An 18,762-nucleotide genomic window follows, 5' to 3' on the forward strand; every position below is an offset into this window, starting at 1 on the left:
CACGGTGACCCACATGTGCCAAACATGTCCATGAATGAAAATTTAGAAAAAATATAATTTACAATGCCCCCTTGAGGTATAGACTGATGTTTTGATCAGTCAGTCTAGAGGGCAGTATAAAATCTAAAAAATTCAAAAAAAATAAAACCTTGGAAACCTAGCTTTGTTTGTGCGAGAGATCATGTGTGCCAAAATTGAGGTGATTTGGAGGTGGTCGAAAAAATCACCACATTCCGGAGGGACCGTTTGGTCTAACTTAAGCCATTTTTCGAACAAAGGTGATTTTTTTCCACCACCTCCAAATCACCCAATTTCTCTATGACACGGTGACCCACAAGTGCCAAACATGTCCATGAAAGAAAATTTGAAAAATATATATTTTACAATGCCCCTTTGAGGTATAGACCGATGTTTTGATCAGTCAGTCTAGAGAGCAGTATAAATTCAACAAATTTCAAAAAAATGTAAACCTTGGAAACCTAGCTTTGTTTGTGCAAGAGATCATGTGTGCCAAAATTGAGGTGATTTGGCGGTGGTCGAAAAAATCACCGCATTCCGGAGGGACAATTTGGTCTTAACTTAAGCCATTTTTTGTACAAAGGTGATTTTTTCCACCACCTCCAAATCACCCAATTCCTCTATGACACGGTGACCCACATGTGCCAAACATGTCCATGAAAGAAAATGTGGAAAAAATATATTTTACAATGCCCCCTTGAGGTATAGACCGATGTTATGATCAGTCAGTCTAGAGGGCAGTATAAATTAAAAAAATTCAAAAAATATAAAACCTTGGAAACCTAGCTTTGTTTGTGCAAGAGATCATGTGTGCCAAAATTAAGGCAATTTGGAGGTGGTCGAAAAAATCACCGCATTCCGGAGGGACCATTCTAAACTTAAGCCAGTTTTTCAACAAAGGTGATTTTTTCCACCACCTCCAAATCACCCAATTTCTCTATGACACGGTGACCCACATGTGCCAAACATGTCCATGAAAGAAAATTTGGAAAAAATATATTTTAAAATGCCCCCTTGAGGTATAGACCGATGTTTTGATCAGTTAGTCTAGAGGGCAGTATAAATTAAAAAAATTCAAAAAATATAAAACCTTGGAAACCTAGCTTTGTTTGTGCAAGAGATCATGTGTGCCAAAATTGAGGTAATTTGGAGGTGGTCGAAAAAATCACCGCATTCCGGAGGGACCATTGATGTGCAGGAGAGTTCGTGGCCACAGAAGATCCCGTAGCCCTTTCTGGAGACAGGACAGCGACGGAATTCGAGGCAGATTAGCCTGCAGCAGCCAGTTTCAGGCGGTCCTGATCTTCTGTGGCAGCGGGCCGAGGCGTTGGTGAGAGTGGAGCCGCTGAAGATCCAGGGCGGCTCGCAGACTCATCATGAGCCCATGATGCTGCAGGCCCACTGGAGTCAGGGGCTATCTCCACGCCCGCCTGGCAAATGGCGGGGCGCCGCTAGTAGCACACGGGCTGGACCGCAAAGCGCGTGCGTCCCTGACCAGATTGGTGCGGGCCGGAGGGCGCGCCTCGCCCGGTCCGAGGTGGCCGCGTGTCGAGCGGCAGGTCGGAGGCGCGCGTGCAGCCGACCGCAGCTGGCGCGTCTGGTCGATCTGCCGCGGATCCGCAGCTGTCACCTGGCGCTGATCCCGAAGACGATTGCCTGGGCCTCTGCAACAGAAATCCCGAGGAGGATATGTTCCCCACGCCGCGGCACACGCGATATAACTCGCCCGAAACGATTTCTTCACCAGTTTCTTCGCCGTTTTCACTGTTTTGTTCGCCTGGCTCCCCTGTAGCATGGTGAGTTGTACATGCAGATACAAACACACTATGATAAGAAGTCGCAAGCAGTTTTCCTTGCACTCTACGTGGAGGATATATAGAATGAGTATGATTCATCATCTGTATTCATCCTGTATATTCTTCAATTGGAGAGCATGGATGACTACTATATTTTTCGGATTTATCAGGCTTTTATTTTGTTTTCAGGAGCGAAATATAATTCCTCCATTACATCTATTTCCAAATTTTATCGTGCAACATAAAGAAGCTACACGATGGCCACGAAGAAACCATGATTCTTGAAGTTGCACTCGAAAAACCCAAATATAAAATGCAAAAAAAATACCCCAAACTAATACTGTTACAAGGGAGTGGACAACCAAATAGCTGAGTCATACATTATGAGGAAGTCACTAACTGACAGAATGAAGTATTTTAGAGAAAAGGTCACACGATACTAGACATTGACGACAATGCACACGCCAACATCAGGTTGATCATCGACGTACTTGCTATCCGACGGTGCACACAATGTTGTAGCTATCATAGTTCTTCTTTGAGATCCTACACATAAGGATATTATTAATGCCATGGAATATATTTGGACACATTAAAACATTAAATTACGGCATATTAGGTACCTCTATCAATTTGGCGCACGTACGTCGATTGTGACCATCTGCCTCATGACAATAGCTACATCTACCCTTTGTTCTGGTTTTCTTCATCTTTGCCTGTAGCCTTTTCTTCGGAGCACCTCGGCCTGGCACATGCACGGGATCCAGAACCTTTTCGAAACCTTCACCATCAAGGTTAGCCGATTGTGGCATCAACGGGCCAAACCTAATGCTGTTACCCTGACCATTAGTTGATCCCTTGCTATCAGCTTGTTCACTTGTTGATCCCTTGCAAACATCTTGTCCTTCCAAAACCCTTTTTAGATGCTGAAACGCCTCATCAGAGTGGCATGCCTTGAAACATGCTGCGTGACTAAAATTCCTTAGCTTACGGTACCTTTGTAGGGCTGCAGAGTATGCATACATCTCGCTCTTTCTGGTCGGTGTGAATGCACATTTTGCACTCATTGTCCACCTAGTGGGAACACAACACCTGGGCAGTGTTTCTTCTTGTAAAATTCCCAATATGTAAAATATGTGGGAACATGGTCCAATTTGCGGCAAGAACAACTAATACTGCGAAGCACACCTTCCTTCGTCTCCGTGCGCACTTCGATCTTTTTATCCATTCTTTCCTTCTTAGACACAACGTATGTGGTAACCTCTGCTGCATCAAGTACCTCTCTGATCTCACATTTTATGATAGCATCTATGCTCCATAAGACCAACTTAAACACAGCAGGATTGAAAACTTTCACGGCATGTTTCTGAAGAACTGAAGCATTTTCCTCTGTGAACGGAACGGACTGTAAGGCCTCGACGTCTTGGAGAGCCTCATTCAAGCGTCGCGACGCAAGGCAACGCTCATAGTGCTCTAGCATTTGAAACAACGTCATCTTAGCCTCAAGATGCGTATGTAGCACCGAGTTTAAACTCTCACTCCGCTGATTGCTGCTCAATCCTAGGAAACAACGGCCCTCAAGATATGGAGCACACCACAGTTTGCTCATCTTATACATCTGATGCAGCCAGGAGTCCTCAGTTGTTACTTTATTCCGTTGTAAGAAGTGTAACCATTTTCTCTCATGCTCTTCAATGGAAGATGTATCATATATGAAAGATCGGAATTCCTCCTTTACCGCGTCATCATGCAGATGGCGTACAATGTTCTGCTGAATGTGCCATATACAGAGCCTATGGTTTCAGTCAGGCCACACCACCCTGATTGCTCTCTGCATTGCAAGGTCCCCATCCGTGATCACAGATATAGGATGCTTCTGTCCCATAGCATCAGAAAAGGTCCGTAACATCCACTCGTATGCCTGGCTTGTTTCATGTGAAATGATAGCACATACAAAAAATAACGGTGCTGCGGTGATGATTCAACCCGACAAACGGCACAAATGGCAGATTGTACTTATTGGTTTTGTATGTGCTATCAAAAACAATAACGTCTCCGAAAGCCTCGTAGTCAAGTCGGGATTGACTATCAGACCAGAACAGTCCCTTCAGATGGCCAGCTTCATCAACCAAGTACCTGAAGAAAAAATCTGAATCTTGCTCTTGCCTCGCCGCCATGTGATTGATCACCGTTTGAGCATCCCCGGAAGAAATTGTTTCCTGCTTGTTAGCATGGCAGAAATTGTAAATGTCCCTCATAATGCATCCAACCTCATCATATCCACCGTATTGCATGCACATAATATCCATAATATGGTGTTTTCTGATCCCAAATTTTTCCATGTCTGCAATGTCCGCTTTCTGCTCATCGCTAATTCTTCTGTGTGAACGCAAGACAGGACAGATCCCGTGGGGCTAGAGGATGGTTGTGTTCATCGACGAAATCCTTGACAAACCACTGACCTGTTTCCTCCTGTCTTGCAATCACCAATTTAGCTTTACACCCTACATGAGTTATACTCCGTGGCCTCCTCTTTCTATCTTCCATCTTCCTCTTCATGTGCTTCTCTTCACGAACCCCTTCACGACTACACACAAATTTCTTTAAAATTATATGGCAGTTGGATCCATCCCACTCGACATAGCTTCTCCGGACACTAAAACCTTTCTCAAGACCATATTTGTTATAGAATGTATAACCTTCATCCTCACTATTAAACATCTTGTTGGAATATGATAGTACTCCATCATTGAGTCGTGACTTACGTCCGCCATGTCTTCCTGCATCACAATTCGGACGAATAAAAATCTGAAAGGACAGACATAAATGCATGCAAAACCCGAAATCTTGCGTGGAATTTTAAACTTTGCTCCTTGTACATGTTATGGCAAGCGATCATAAACGTCCATAAACTGGGTCCCCTGTAAACTAGTGAAGTGACCATGGATGATGAAAAATTCTAAATTGAATTGCATGCACTAGGGAAACCTAAATCGATGATGACTAAACAAATCTAAGTAGGAAGTGCAGGCTACGAATCAAAGTAAGTTGAGATTCGGGCGATTCATACCTTAAGATGCAAGTCTGGAAGCGATGGGATCAGCGGGGGGCTTTCTCCTACCGCCGCCGTCGCCGCCGACACTGCCGCCGCAGATGTCACGCCTTATTCTTCTTCCTGCCGCCGACCACGTCTTTTATAGTGAAGGGGACGAGAACGACGCCGACGACGATGAATTGGTTCCTCTCGCCGGGCTCGTCGGACAGAAGGAAGAGGACGAGAAGGAGGACTTCACCGAGCTACTAGATCTAGACGTGGTTCTGGTCGTGGACGCGATCGGTTGAATTTTTTTTACCCTGGACCATTATGCCCTTCTCTAATTAAACTAATTAAGTTAATTCATTCTTAATCCCCCACCAGATCGGACGGCTAATAAAAATCGGAGGGGTGAGTACTCAAAAGTACTCCCAGTACTGCCCCAATCACCGTAAAGGAGCTCGTATAATTTTTTTCCTAGTTTCTTGGATCCATAGTGGACTTCTTTATCTCTCCCTTTCCAGATAGCGTCGATAGACTAATTAAACGAGAACACAAGAGAATACAAGCATTTACCTGACTGAGAGCTTGCATGCAGGCAGCATTCAGGAGCCCTCCAGACAAGACCTTTCCTACGTGAAATGGCAGCAAGGATTCAACAACTGTAATAACTACAGAAGGGAAGCTGGGAGCACTGCTCATCATACATATATTTGTAACTTGTCGCAGGCGGCAACAAGGCATGCGAGCATACGGACACCTCTTTTCAGGTGCTTGTTCTTGACAGTCTAGCCAAAATTTTCCTAGTTTGTTTATGTTCATTTTTACCTAACGTCTTTTAGATATCCTAGCTGCATCTGTGGTGTGTGTATGGAGTTAATCTAATGCATGTTGTTCTTAACTAGTAGTATGAAGTCTGCTTACTCCTCAGCTACCGTGCAATTTACCCGTGACTGCCGAGAACAGTTTATGAGTGGTAAAATCGTCAAAAAAATTAAATTTGCTTAGATGCATGAGTTTCTGCTACTCATTTTTTGGATTGATGCTTCTGTTCAATCGTGAGCAGTTCGCACGTTTTAAGCCTGCACAATGGGGTAGTCGGTTGGCACCGTGGCCCGTCTTGGATTATAATGCCTCTGAACATTGCAATTTCGCAAACTTTTGAGCATCTCTGCCATACTTTTCATTTGCTGGAGCACCTTTTTGTTTGGTCGGCCATCATCGAGAGCAGGTAGAGGCGCAGAGCGCCTTTGTGGTAGAAGTTCCTTTGAGAATTGAGAGAAGAACTGACATGTTTTCTTTTAGAGAAAATAATTGACATGTTACAGTAGATTAATTACAGTCCAACCCAATCAAGTCCAAGAGAGTTTTGAACTAAACATAGATTTTAGTATGCCCTTTAGAATTACAAACAGGGGGGAAATGATGGAAAAAAGAAAACAACAAGAGGCAGAATCTATTTTCTCGATTCCCCTGCATATTTAAGTTCACTGCTCTGTTTCTACTTTTGTGTGATCTCTTCTTCTTGTCTTGTCCTTGCTGTGATCTCAACCACGGCTGGGTTCATTTCAAAGAAGGCTCAAAAGGACATCCCCTCTTTTCCATTCAAGGTGGCTAACAAAACAGTTCTGATTGGGGCAGCATGCAGGTGAAGAAGTCAAATACACTAGACTTCTTAATATTTACAGAGATAGCCAGAGTGTTGTAGGGTTGGTTGGCGGACATGCGATTTCCTGAAACTGCATCGTTAACCCGGTTGAATGGCGTTTTCACAAACTGAAACTTTGCTTTTATGATCTGCATTTGGATCACCGCTGTTTGTAACAAGTGACCAACATCTGCAACTGTTTTATATCCATAAAGAGCTGCCCATTCTTTTGTCAGTCTGAATATTTGCCACAGCGAGCAGAGGATTGAATCCCAGGTAGTACCATATATCATCTTGGCCTGATTTGTTTTGGTTTTTTCCTACCTGTGTAGTAGTTTTTTTCATCTCCTTGTTTGGATACAAAGTGGAATCCTCTAGAAAAAACCTTCCCTGCATGAAATGGCAGCAAAGTTTCACAACAGTAACAGCTACAGAATGTAAGCCGGGAAAACTGCTCATCATATATATGCCAAACTTGTTGCAGGCGGTAACAAAAAAGGCAGGCAGGCAGACGGATACCTCTTTTCTGGGCCTGGGAAGAGCGTCGCACACTCCAGGTACCACCCGACCGCCTTGAGAAATATTATTACGACAGAAGAAGATCGTGTGTTCTCTGAAAAAAAAACTTCTTTGGACTATGCAGCAGACTTCCAGATACTTCGGCATGGTTAACCTCAAGAGATGTCTTCAGGAGGAGTGCCGAATCTCTCCCCAGAAAAAAAAGGAGAAGTAAGGAATCTGCCTAACATGTTTATGTGGTCTAAATTGTTAGAAGGGAGAGAGGGGTTTGGTGGAATAGTTCGATGTATTGCTTGAGCCTCGTGGGCATATATATATAGAAGTACATGATCAACTTGGAGTACAAGACAAGCCAGAATAATTCCTAGTCTATCTTATGTTTCCTAGCTAATCACGATACTCAACATCCCCCCGCAGTCATAACGGTAGAGACGCAGACGGTGAGACTGGAGAAGAATCCGAATGCAAGCCGACAGACACCCCCCCCCCCCCCCCCCCACAGTCGTAACGGTCGATGCATCGCGGAGTCGTGGCTGGAGTGGAAACCGACGAGATTGCTCAAGCAGGCGGTAGCCCTTTGTGTCGTTTGTCGATGTAGCCGAGAGCGTAGGGTGGTGGAGCTGTGGTCGAGGTAGCCGTGCGAAGAATGCCATGGTCGATGTCGAGTCGGGGTGGCCGGTGTCGAGAAAGTCGCCGTGGAGCCGCGGGCACAAGAGGGCGCCGAGTTAGCATGGGCGCAGTGGTGTCGAAGTAGGGGTGCGCCGAGAAGAAAATGTTGTTGACGACGCGTCGCGGCGGGTTTGCCAAGCCCGGGGACACATCGTGGACGAAGGCACGCACCGGTGTTGCCACCACCGGGCATGCGTAGACGGACGAAGACGAAGTTGACGAAGCTCCGACTAGGCTTGCCAGGCCCGGGGACACGTCGTGGATGAAGACACGCATCGGTGTTGCCAGCACCGGGCATGCGTAGACGAGGGACCTGCACGAGCTGTACGCCATGTTGGAGAAGTCGGAGGGGCCAGCAGAGAAAAACTCGACGACGATTGCGGCGTCCATTGGCACGGGGCCGATATCACAAACGGTGGTCGGAGTAGACGAAGTGGTCGGGATAGATGACGGCGACGCTGGCGACGGGCTGGTGCTTGGACGAAGACGAAGGTGGTGGACGGGCGGCGGCGGCTACGAAGGTAGCGTCGGCGGCGGCCAAAGAAGAGCGGCGACGGCGGCCTGACGGCGGCGGCGGCTTGGTTAGGAGTGCGGCGGCGGTGCTCGAAGTAGGCGAAGAACCCTGACAGCGTGACGAAGACCCGCGCGGACGGTGGCATTCCCGCGCCATGGGAGACGGCGTGGCGCATACCGCGCGAGGTCGACGCGCGATGACGGCGGAGTGGACCGCGGGCCGCGGCGCTACGGCCCGAAGGGGCGACGCAACGACGGCAGGCGGGTCGGGGCGACGGCGGGAAGACCTTGGGGCGGCGGCGGGGACCGCGACGCTGCGGCCCGAAGGGGCGACGCAACGACGGTTCACGAGTCGGTGCAGCCGCGTGGACGGCCTCGGGGCGGCAGGGACCGTGTATCGCGGCACTACGGCCCAAAGGGGCGACGCAGCAGCGACGCACGAGTCGATGCAGCTGCGAGAGAACCACGGGGCGGCGGCGCTGCGGCCCGACGGGGCGACGCAGCGGCAGCCCGATGCTCGATCGGCGGAGAGGCGCGCGGTACTAAGGACAATCTTCACGGGACCTACGGAGGCGCGCGTCACCAAGGGGCCAGGTCGGTCTCGCGGCGTAGAGGAGGCGGATCGCGGTGGCGAGCGGGTGATCAAGCCGATCATGCGCGAGGTCGGGGACGCCGCTCGGTGAGGAGTGGTGGCGGCGGAGTCCGGAATGAGGCCGGCGACGACGGACGGCGTGGGACGTCGTGCGGACGAGCTTCTCAGCACCGGCACCCGGGCTGCCAAAGCAGCGGCGGTGCCTGGGCAGCGAGGCCCGAGCGACCAACGTAGCAGCGGGGCCCGAGCTGAGGTAGCCGACGAGTCTGACGCAATCAGCCCGACGCAGTCGAGGACGAGGCCGGTGAGGTAGACCACCGGGCTGCCGTGCAGACACGGCGGAGGCGGGTGACGTGGATCGATAGGCGGGCCAGCGCGCGAGCGATGGCTATGATTGGCCGTCTCATGGCGCGAGGCCGCCGGGTCGGGGCGATGCAGGTGTCCCGGTCGAAGCAGGGCGGTGACGACCGGCGCAGGGCGACGGGCGGACCGACGCGCGGATGGCGGCTGGCCCGGACGGGCGCCTCGGCGCGCGTGACCGCCGGGTCAGAGGAGAGGCCGGCTTGTCGCGCCGGGGTCGGAGTAGAGGCGCATGGGGGTCGACGGCGGCGGCGGGCGACGCAAACCAATCAAGATTAGATCGGAAAACCAAAAAGAAAAACGCCGATCAAAACGACCGGCGAGAGAGCGAAAAAACCCGGAGCAAGGGCTCGGGAAAAGGACTCTCTAGAGCAGCCGGCCAACACAGCCGGCGGACGAACCCTAGGTACGGGCGGCGGGGCCCCCGGCGTCGGTCATGGAGGCCGACCGTCCCGGGGGCGGCACGCGGGTGCGGAAGCGACGGCGGCTAGGGTTTAGGATCGACTTGCGATAGATACCATGTTAGAAGGGAGAGAGGGGTTTGGTGGAATAGTTCGATGTATTGCTTGAGCCTCGTGGGCATAATCAACTTGGAGTACAAGACAAGACAGAATAATTCCTAGTCTATTTCCTAGCTAATCACGATACTCAACATAAATAAAGCTGAGCTGGGAGTTTTCTTATGTTCATTGTTACTTACTTAATTGTCTCTAGACAGTGTAGCCAAATTTGCCTCCTCTGTATTGTATTGTGCAGTGTACGCCTGATCATCTCATAAATTCACTAGCAGAGCATTTTTGTGGATGCAGGGCGGCCTATTTGGCGGAACAAATGTAGCATGTAAATGATGAACCGGTGCAAGTTCATGCTACTAAAACATGCAAAGTGCAACTTTTTAGTGGTTCATATTTAGTGCTGCAATTTTCAACGAGCGTGGTTGGCCTGATAACGGAGAGTTGCGTCCACTGCCAGTTGACCCGGTGTATCATGGAATCATGTGCGTGCGTACATGAAGGGTGGCGGCCAAAAAAAAACATCTTCTTCAGTCTTTTTCAGGTGTAGTTTTGTTAACTTCCAAATCAGAAAAATCGACAGCCAAAAAGGAGAGGGAGTGAGAGGGCAGGAAACTCAATTTTATTGTCCTAAATAAATAGCATCAGCGTCCACTGATGTAAAAAAGGCAAGCATTTTAAACAAGCAAGCTGGCATTACTGAATTATGATAAACTTCAAAGGACATCGCTAATCCTATTCACAAGTTCAGATATGTTGTCATTCCATCAGCATAACTGAACGACATCACAAGTCTGTCCTTTCTTTTTTTCCGATGAAGATCATATGTCTGTCTGCCGGCCGGCCTACTCTGTGCTGCAATGAAGCACCAATCCCAGTATGGAGAAGAACATTCTTGCTGCTGCTCTGAAAATGAACCAAAAAAAAAAAACACTAGTCTGCTGCAAATGAAGCACCACTTCCAGTCTGGAGAACAACATTCTTGTTGCTGCTCTGAAAATGAACAAAATATTCAGGTGCTGTGAAACCACATATCACACGCCCCTGTCGCAGTGGATTGCTAAGCTGGTTGTGGATTCCCTGATCTGAACCGAAGCAAATCCACCACACACACGCATGATCTATGCAGCACCCCCTTGGACCTAATCGTCTCTAACCTAAACTCTCCCGACAAGCCCTTCCGCCCTACAATCACCGCGCCGTCGGCCTCCCCACGCCCCAAGAGCGCCGCTCGTCGAGCCCCCGCATGCATACCCCTAAATTTTACCGAAACTTAGCATTTCAGCTCGATTTTGGGGCAGGTGTGAAAAAACATGAGCGCAGTGCCTCAGTCGATGCTCTCAATCGCCGCCATGCGCGCCTCCACTTCCAGTTGTCGCCATGGCTTTGCCGTTCAGGATGCTCACCGCTGCATTGCCTCTCGCATCACCTAGATTTGACGCCTCTACTGTGATGTAGGTGAAGCCGTGAGGGTGAGGCACCGCATGGTTGCGATGCGGTCGAGCCAATGAGACTATCCCGATAGACACGTGAGAGACGCCAGCGCCGCATGATCAAACTTGATCGGACAACTCACTGGGAGGTTTGCGCTAGCTAGAAATCAGTCGGTCTAAGTGAAAGTTTTCCTTTCTTTATTTTCCTAAAAAGGAAGAATCATGTTCGGAAAAAGGTAAATTCTGAAAATTGTGACTCCTTTACAAATATACCTTTTTTATGTTTGTATATGTACGACTATGCAATCAAAGCATCCCCATTTCCTCTTCCTCTAGTTTAGTCTAGAAAAAAGGGGGTCCAGCGGCCGTGTTGTTGTACTGTCCTTCGAGAAGGGAAGCGCCACCGGTCACATCCCCGTTAGCCGCCGGCGCCCGTCGCCGCCGTAAACCAAACGAAGGTACTTTTCCCACTCACCACAGCAGGAGCATCACCACCGAGTTGATTTTCTTCGGCCAGATCCATGATTTCCTCTCTCCATTTGCAGATCTGACCTGACCGTGTCCCCTGCCTAGCCCTTCCTCTTCCGCTCCATGGAGGAGGCGGAGAAGGGGGAGATCTTCAAGATGAACACCAAGCCGAGCTCCATGAAGGAGGCGGAGAAGGAACACCAAGTTGAGGCTGGATAACCATGTGGAGGCGACGGCAGAGGCGGCCGGCCTATTCACCGACGACATCATCCTAGAGATCCTCTCCCACCTCCCGGCCAGATCCGTCCACCGCTTCAAGTGCATCTCCGTGTCCTGGCGCAACCTCATCGCCGACCCCGCCAACCGCAAGAAGCTCCCCCAAACCCTCGCTGGCTTCCTCTACTTCACCACCGATGATAGCGGGCATCACCACCACTTCGCCAGCGTCTCCGGCGGGGCAGCCCTGTTCGACCCTTCCCTCCCTTACCTGCAACCTAACAAGTACAAGGACATGACCCAGGTAGACGCCTGCAATGGCCTCCTTCTCTACCGCGGCAACAACAACAAGTTGGTCGCTTGGAATTGGGCAAAGGACGATTTCCGTTTTGTCGTGTGCAATCCGGTCACCGGGAGGTGGGTAGAGCTGCCCCCTTCACCGCAGTCACCGGAAAACAGATTTAGCTGTATTGCAGGTCTGGCTTTTGATCCCGCAGTCTCATCCCATTTCTACGTTCTTCAATTCAAGCAGACCTTTCAGGGATCTTACATCACAGCAGTGAACATCTACTCGTCGCGGACAAGAGCCTGGACTCGCAGGGATAGTGGGATGGTTGAGAAAGTGGTGCTGTTCTATCTTACTAGATGTGTATTTGTTGGCGGTATGATGTACCTGATGGGCATCCATAAAGGCATTAATGAAGAGAATGTGCTGGTGGGTGTGGACATGGAGGTGAAAGTGTGGAAGATTATCCGTGTGCCGTACACACTAGTAAGAAAAGGGCTATAGATGGAATGGCCACTAATGGTGCACCAGACATGTGGTGCACCATTGCTATGTAGCAATGGCGCACCATGTGCTGGTGCGCCATTAGTGTGAAAGACACTAACGGCGCACCAGACAAACGGTGCGCCATTCGTAACAAATTTTTTATTTTTATTTTTCCAAACATACTGATAGCGCACCAGGGCACAGTGCGCCATTACTAGTTCTAACTAGTAATGGCGCACCAGCCACATAGTGCGCCACTACAATATTTTTTATTTTTTATTTTTTTGCAAAACTACTAATGGCGCACCAGGGACAGTGCGCCATGGCGCACTGTTCCACGGTGCGCCATTAGTGTATATTTCATGGACACTTGATCTCGATCCCCCTCCATCTCGATCGCTATCCCACCTCGCCAGATCCGGTCCCCCTCGCGGCTGAGCACCCCCGCACCCTCTACCCCGCTCCACCGGCCGCCGCCGCCGACCCCCCGCACCCTCCCCCGCTCCAACCGCCGCCTTCGACCCACCGCACCCTTCCCTGCTCGACCGCCGCCGACGACCCACCGCACCCTCCCCCGCTCCACCACCGCCGACGACCCACCACACCCTAGCTCCCCTGCTCCACCGCCGCCGATGACCCACCGCACCCTCCCCGGCCCGCTCCACCGCCGCCGACGACCCCCTGCACCCTCCCGGCCCGCTCCACCGCCGCCGACGACCCCCCGCACCCTCCCGGGCCCGCTCCACCATCACAAATGAATGCAACTAAAATTGCAAAAAAAACAAATTTGATTATATTTTCAAATAACAAATTTGATGATATTTTCAAATAATAAATTTGATGATATTTTTTCATATTCATAAATATTTTCAAATAACAAATTTGATGATATTTTTAAAAAAATTATTACTGTTTTTGTAAAAAATTATTACTGTTTCATATTCATATTCATTTTCTAAAAAATTATTAGATGCAACAAAAAATAATAATAATAATAATTACTTATGGCGCACCTCTGGCTGGTGCGCCATTGCTACATAAATTTTTTTTACTAATGGCGCACGCGTCGTGGGTGCGCTATTGCTATGTAAAAAAAACATTCTAATGGCGCACCGCTTCGGGGTGCGCCATTAGTAAGTTTCCCCCCTTAGCTAATTCCTCTCTCTCCCTCGCCAGTCCACCCGCGCGCTCACCGGCCTGACCCACGACGCCGCCGCCCCGACCCCCACCGCCCCCGCGCCCCCCACCACTGCAGCTCCCCCGCGCCGCCGCCCCCGCGCCCCCCACCACTGCAGCTCCCCCGCGCCGCCGCCCCCGCGTCTACCCGCCGCCCCACCTCGTCTTCCACGCGCCAAATCGAGCGGCGGCCAGGTAAATCCTTCCTGACCCGCCGGCGTCCACCTCGACCTCCCTCCTCCCCTCCATTCCCTCCTGACTCCTCCACCTTCCCTTCTCTCTGCAGGATCGGACGAACTCATCATCGAGCAGAATCGGGGTGAGCTCCAGCCCTACCCACCTGCGTCCAGCGCAGGTATGCTCATCCCCTTCCCGCCCCTCTGGCTGCCGGCGTCCGCCCTCCCTCTCCCCTGTCCCCCATCTCTGATTGGCAGTGGTTATGTTGATGAATATAAGTGGTGGTTATTTCAGTGTTTATTTCAGTGAATATAAGTGGTTATGTTGCAAAATCTTCTACTTTGTAACAAAGCTCAAGTGTTTCCAACACATATTTCATATGAGGTTGCATCTGTGTCAACAGTCAAGTTCAGCACTTTCATATGGTATCTCCAGTTCTGAAAAGTAGATTCATATTGTATCTCAAGCAAGTCTCATTTCTCATTATCATAAGGAGTATAGGCAATATTTACTGTCCGAATCAGAACCTATAATGCCGACATCAATTTTTTAGTTTATGTTCCAGCTTGACAGTTTGTTTGTTGAAAGCAGTGATGTTGTTAGTTTAAAGGGAGAAAGCTGCAGATAATTAATGTAGAAGTGAAGGGTGGTGTCACTGCAGATCGGAGCAGTTCGCTCCTCACACAAATTCAGATGGTCTGCAAGGCCATAACACTGAGCATGGTTCTTGTTTTTAGTAGAAGCTCTATACACACAGTCTCCCAAAAGCTTAGCAAATCAGTCAGTGTAGATGCCATGGTTAGCTAGAGACAATGGAGTAGACAGAACAGAGACATATAGTCAAGCCTCTTGAGAGGCTGGAATGATATCAGTGGCAATTAATTTGGCTTTACTGAAAACCTTACTGAAACTAAATTCAGTTAGCTGGGTCATCTTCCACTTGAGAGGCTGGAATGATATCAGTGGCAATTATTTCCTATGATATGATGCAGCAGTAGTAGTAGTATATTGTGCTTAGGGCATGAATCATATGCAACAGTAGTAGTAGTATTTTGTGATGAGGTTGGAGATTATGACCCCCAAACTAAATCTCCTAGGACCACAAATCATTCCATCTCATCCATATAATGCTTACCAAAGGCACATAAACTGCCAAAACTGAAAGAAATTGGAGTGTTGAAGATATGCTAGTGCTGAATTTTAGTAGTAGACTAAAATAAATTTTAGAATGACTGAATGTATGCAGCCTGCAGTAGTGTAGCTGTACCAAAATCACATCTGCCCTAATGTATGCAGTCATGTCTTTATGCCATTCTGACTTGTCCACTGGGACTTCTCTCCTGTGATGTCTGTTTTGTTTCTGCAAAAACCCATTCAGTACTGTGGGACTGTGGATCATTAGCAGAGCTGCTTTTTGTCCATATGAAAGCAGAGGACCATATGGTCTGTGGCCTTTTCATCCATATGAAAGTAGAGGCACATTGTGGTGCTAGTTTGCTGGGTTTTGTCTCCGACCATCGTGTCGTGATGATTTTGCAGGTACCCCGAAAGGCCCTTGAGTTTGCCGGAATCGATTAACTTTCGTTCCGGCAAATTCGGGTACTCCATATGTCCTATTTTCAGCAAAGGTCATGCTGAAATTTTCCGTGAATTTTAGCATGACTTTGCTAAAAATAGGACATATGGGGCACTTCCGACTAATGCATGGGCCGGGGTATCTTAGTACTTAATTAAGTAGGATCAACTGCCTCTTGTGTTATACATATAGAAGTGTGATATCTACTCATAGTTATTACTAATGTCAGTTGCTCGTCATCGATAAACCCTAATATGGTAGGATGACCTACTAAAAAAGCCCATACCACATATTCTATTTGGATGGGCGTGTTTTCACCACACTGTGGATTATCTTATTGGACCCAACAGAGATGATGTAGTTTTGAATTATGAACATAGGAAATGTCGTCATCAGACGACGAAAGTCTCCCGGGGGAGTGCGACTGGTGCCACGACGGTCGAGGTCTCTGCGACAGGCCTCACCTGGACGATGATCGGCGCTTCAGCATTAAGCTCGAGGAGACCTTCGAAATTGAAACGGTACGCAACGACGACAAGTGTTTTTTTCATAATTAAGCATGACTTCAACTATTTCAACGTGTAATTTCATCTTTTACAATTCGAGTATAGTTTATCCTATGCCATGCAAGACGCTATGTCTTGGAGAGTATGGATTTTGAAGATCATGAAAATTTTGAAACGAAGAAAATTCACCTAAGGACACATCATGATGTGGATTTTGAAGTAAATCTGTATAATGCTGAGAGCGTAACCCATTTTGGTTGCAAAAATTGGGAAGCATTTTGCAAGATGTATGGTTTTGATGAGGGTATGCTTGTCACCATGGATCTTGGTGATCCTGGCATCGACCAAGACAATATAGACATTTGGGTCCTTGTTGATACGCCTCCAGTTCTACCGCTATGTGAGTTTGTCAAACATAGTTAATTATTAACTAATCTATATTGTTTATTTCAAAATAGTTGACAACTTATTTCCATTGACAGCTTATTTTGATTGTTCAAAAAATGTGCGGAAAATGGTAGACAAAACCCACTACACCGATGGCTCTGAGTTAACTTATCAGGAGAAAAATCATCTGGTCGGATTTTGTACTGATCTTGAGAATTACAATATCTACAATCAAACTCCTCAACATTATGGTCAATACGTGCCACTAGTGCATGTGTTGAACTACGGTAACTACCATGGAGATACCCTGGTAAGATTTTTTACTATTACGACATCCGTGCATCTTTTGCATACTTCTAAAACTAGTACATCATTGCTAACTATGAAGTTTACTATGTTTTTCAACAGAGAATCCCAGAGGATTGTGTGCCTCATTTGATGTATCAGAATGGCAGCCTTCAAGTTTCGAACTTATATCCAGGTCATCCTACGAATCTCAACTGTCCATACCGGATTTCTAGAAGAAGTGGAGACATGCTAATCAGAGAATGGAAAAAATGTATGGACAGTCGTAAGGAGGTTCTTGGAAGCAAAAGGAAGCGCCGCGCAAGAATTGGAGACAGGATGATCTCCATTCTCCATAATGGAGAGTCAGGGTCTATATTGTTTTATGCTATTTTACCTTAAATAGGGTATTTTAGGTCCTTAATAACGAGTAGAAGTTGTATGATGATGATTAGTAGGACTTGTTAGGATTAGTATTACTTTCGACAAACTCGCTACTCGCGGTCTCGAGACTTGTAATGTTCTATCTTTGTTCGGTCTTTTGAATTCGGAGACTTATATGATGAATTGTATTCGGAGACCAATCTTCTATTGTATTCGATGAATCTGCTATTGCTGTGTGGTGCTGTTTATATTCTGTCCAATAATATATTTTGTAATCTGTGCAAATATCAGAAAAGAAAAAAAAATCCCTAATATACATACTAATGGCGCATCACCCAAACGTGCGCCATTAGTATGCCAAAGGATACTAATGGCGCATCACCCAGCAGTGCGCCATTAGTATGGCCAAGCACATGCCCACTGGGAGGCATACTAATGGCGCACCGTGGCCTATACTAATGGTATACTAATGGCGCACTGGCAGTGCGCCATTAGTAAAAAATACTAGTGGCGTGGTACTAGTGGCGCACCAGTAGTGCGCCATTAGTAGGCAAAACTGGTGCGCCACTAGTAGGCCTTTTCCTAGTAGTGACAGTTCAGGAGTTGGCACGCTTGGATCATCGCAGGGGTGCTTACACTTTGCTATAGCTTCTTCCATTGATAATATTGAACTCTGGTGCCTCAAGGATTGTGACAGTAAAGAATTGGTCCTGAAGAATACCGCCAGCGTCGATAAGCTTACGAGCATGACTAGGAAGTGGTATAGTGTGGCTGAGATTCATCCAGATTGTGACACCATTTTCCTGGTTTCATGGGAAGGTGATGCCTTGGCAGCTACGATATGCAACATCAGAAAGTTGGTTGTATCCTTAATGTTGAGATAAACATAGGACAACGGCAGCGGTTTCTATCCTATGTTCCTCTGTTTTTAGAGTCATTAGCAGATGCAGATGGGCAGTAGTGTGACCTCTAAAAATTGGATCTTTTGTCAGCTGAAGTACTTGTTTGTGTACCTCTGAATCTGCTTGAATCATGCCGCCCAATTTGCTGGTGCTTGCACTCCCATTTGGTTGATTTCCAGTTCAGAACAATGCCTGGTAAACCTATAGATTAAGCATAATGTCATTTCCGAAGAACATTGTTACCCATGTTCTTGTTTACCTAGCACTGGTTGTTGTTCTGGACATGTATTAGTTCCATGGGGCTATGTTATTACTGTAATCAGCCTTCTTGTCCATAATAATCAATTATTATGATTATCCCAAATCCTAGTGCAGATTGTCAACCTCTTAGTGTACTACTAAAAGTTTCAACCTGTGCCATGTCTAGTTGACCTTATTCATTCAGTATTTTAGTAAAACACTGCCTTTGAGCAAGTTCCTTTTATATATGTTTTCTATAGCTAATGAATTCAGTAGAGCCTTGGTTCTGTTAATCCCAGAGAAATTGCATCAATGCCAGTAAAAAAAAATTAACATTGGAATCTTTGACGAAAAGTTTTCCTACTGGGTGTATGCACGTTTCGTCCGTTTTTGTTGTTTCAGATGATAAACCGAAGGTATGTAGCATATAAGCTTGTGTTTCGCATATCCAAATAGGATTTTGGCAGGTCCCAGGACATGTCATTTACTATTTTAGGAATGTAGTGACCCTAACATATAGGCTTGTCTGTTGGTTTGGACGCTTAGCGTTGTGCGCTCTTAGAAGCCATATATATTGAA

General features: G+C 47.6%; 1 pseudogene; it reads left to right on the forward strand.

The window, feature by feature from the left end:
* The first annotated feature begins 11,685 nt into the window (after positions 1-11,685).
* LOC109785510 (F-box protein At5g49610-like) lies at positions 11,686-18,002 on the forward strand (annotated as a pseudogene).
* The last annotated feature ends 760 nt before the right edge of the window (positions 18,003-18,762 follow it).

This window comes from Aegilops tauschii, chromosome 7, assembly GCF_002575655.3.
Source record: "Aegilops tauschii subsp. strangulata cultivar AL8/78 chromosome 7, Aet v6.0, whole genome shotgun sequence".
Lineage (NCBI taxonomy): Eukaryota > Viridiplantae > Streptophyta > Magnoliopsida > Poales > Poaceae > Aegilops > Aegilops tauschii.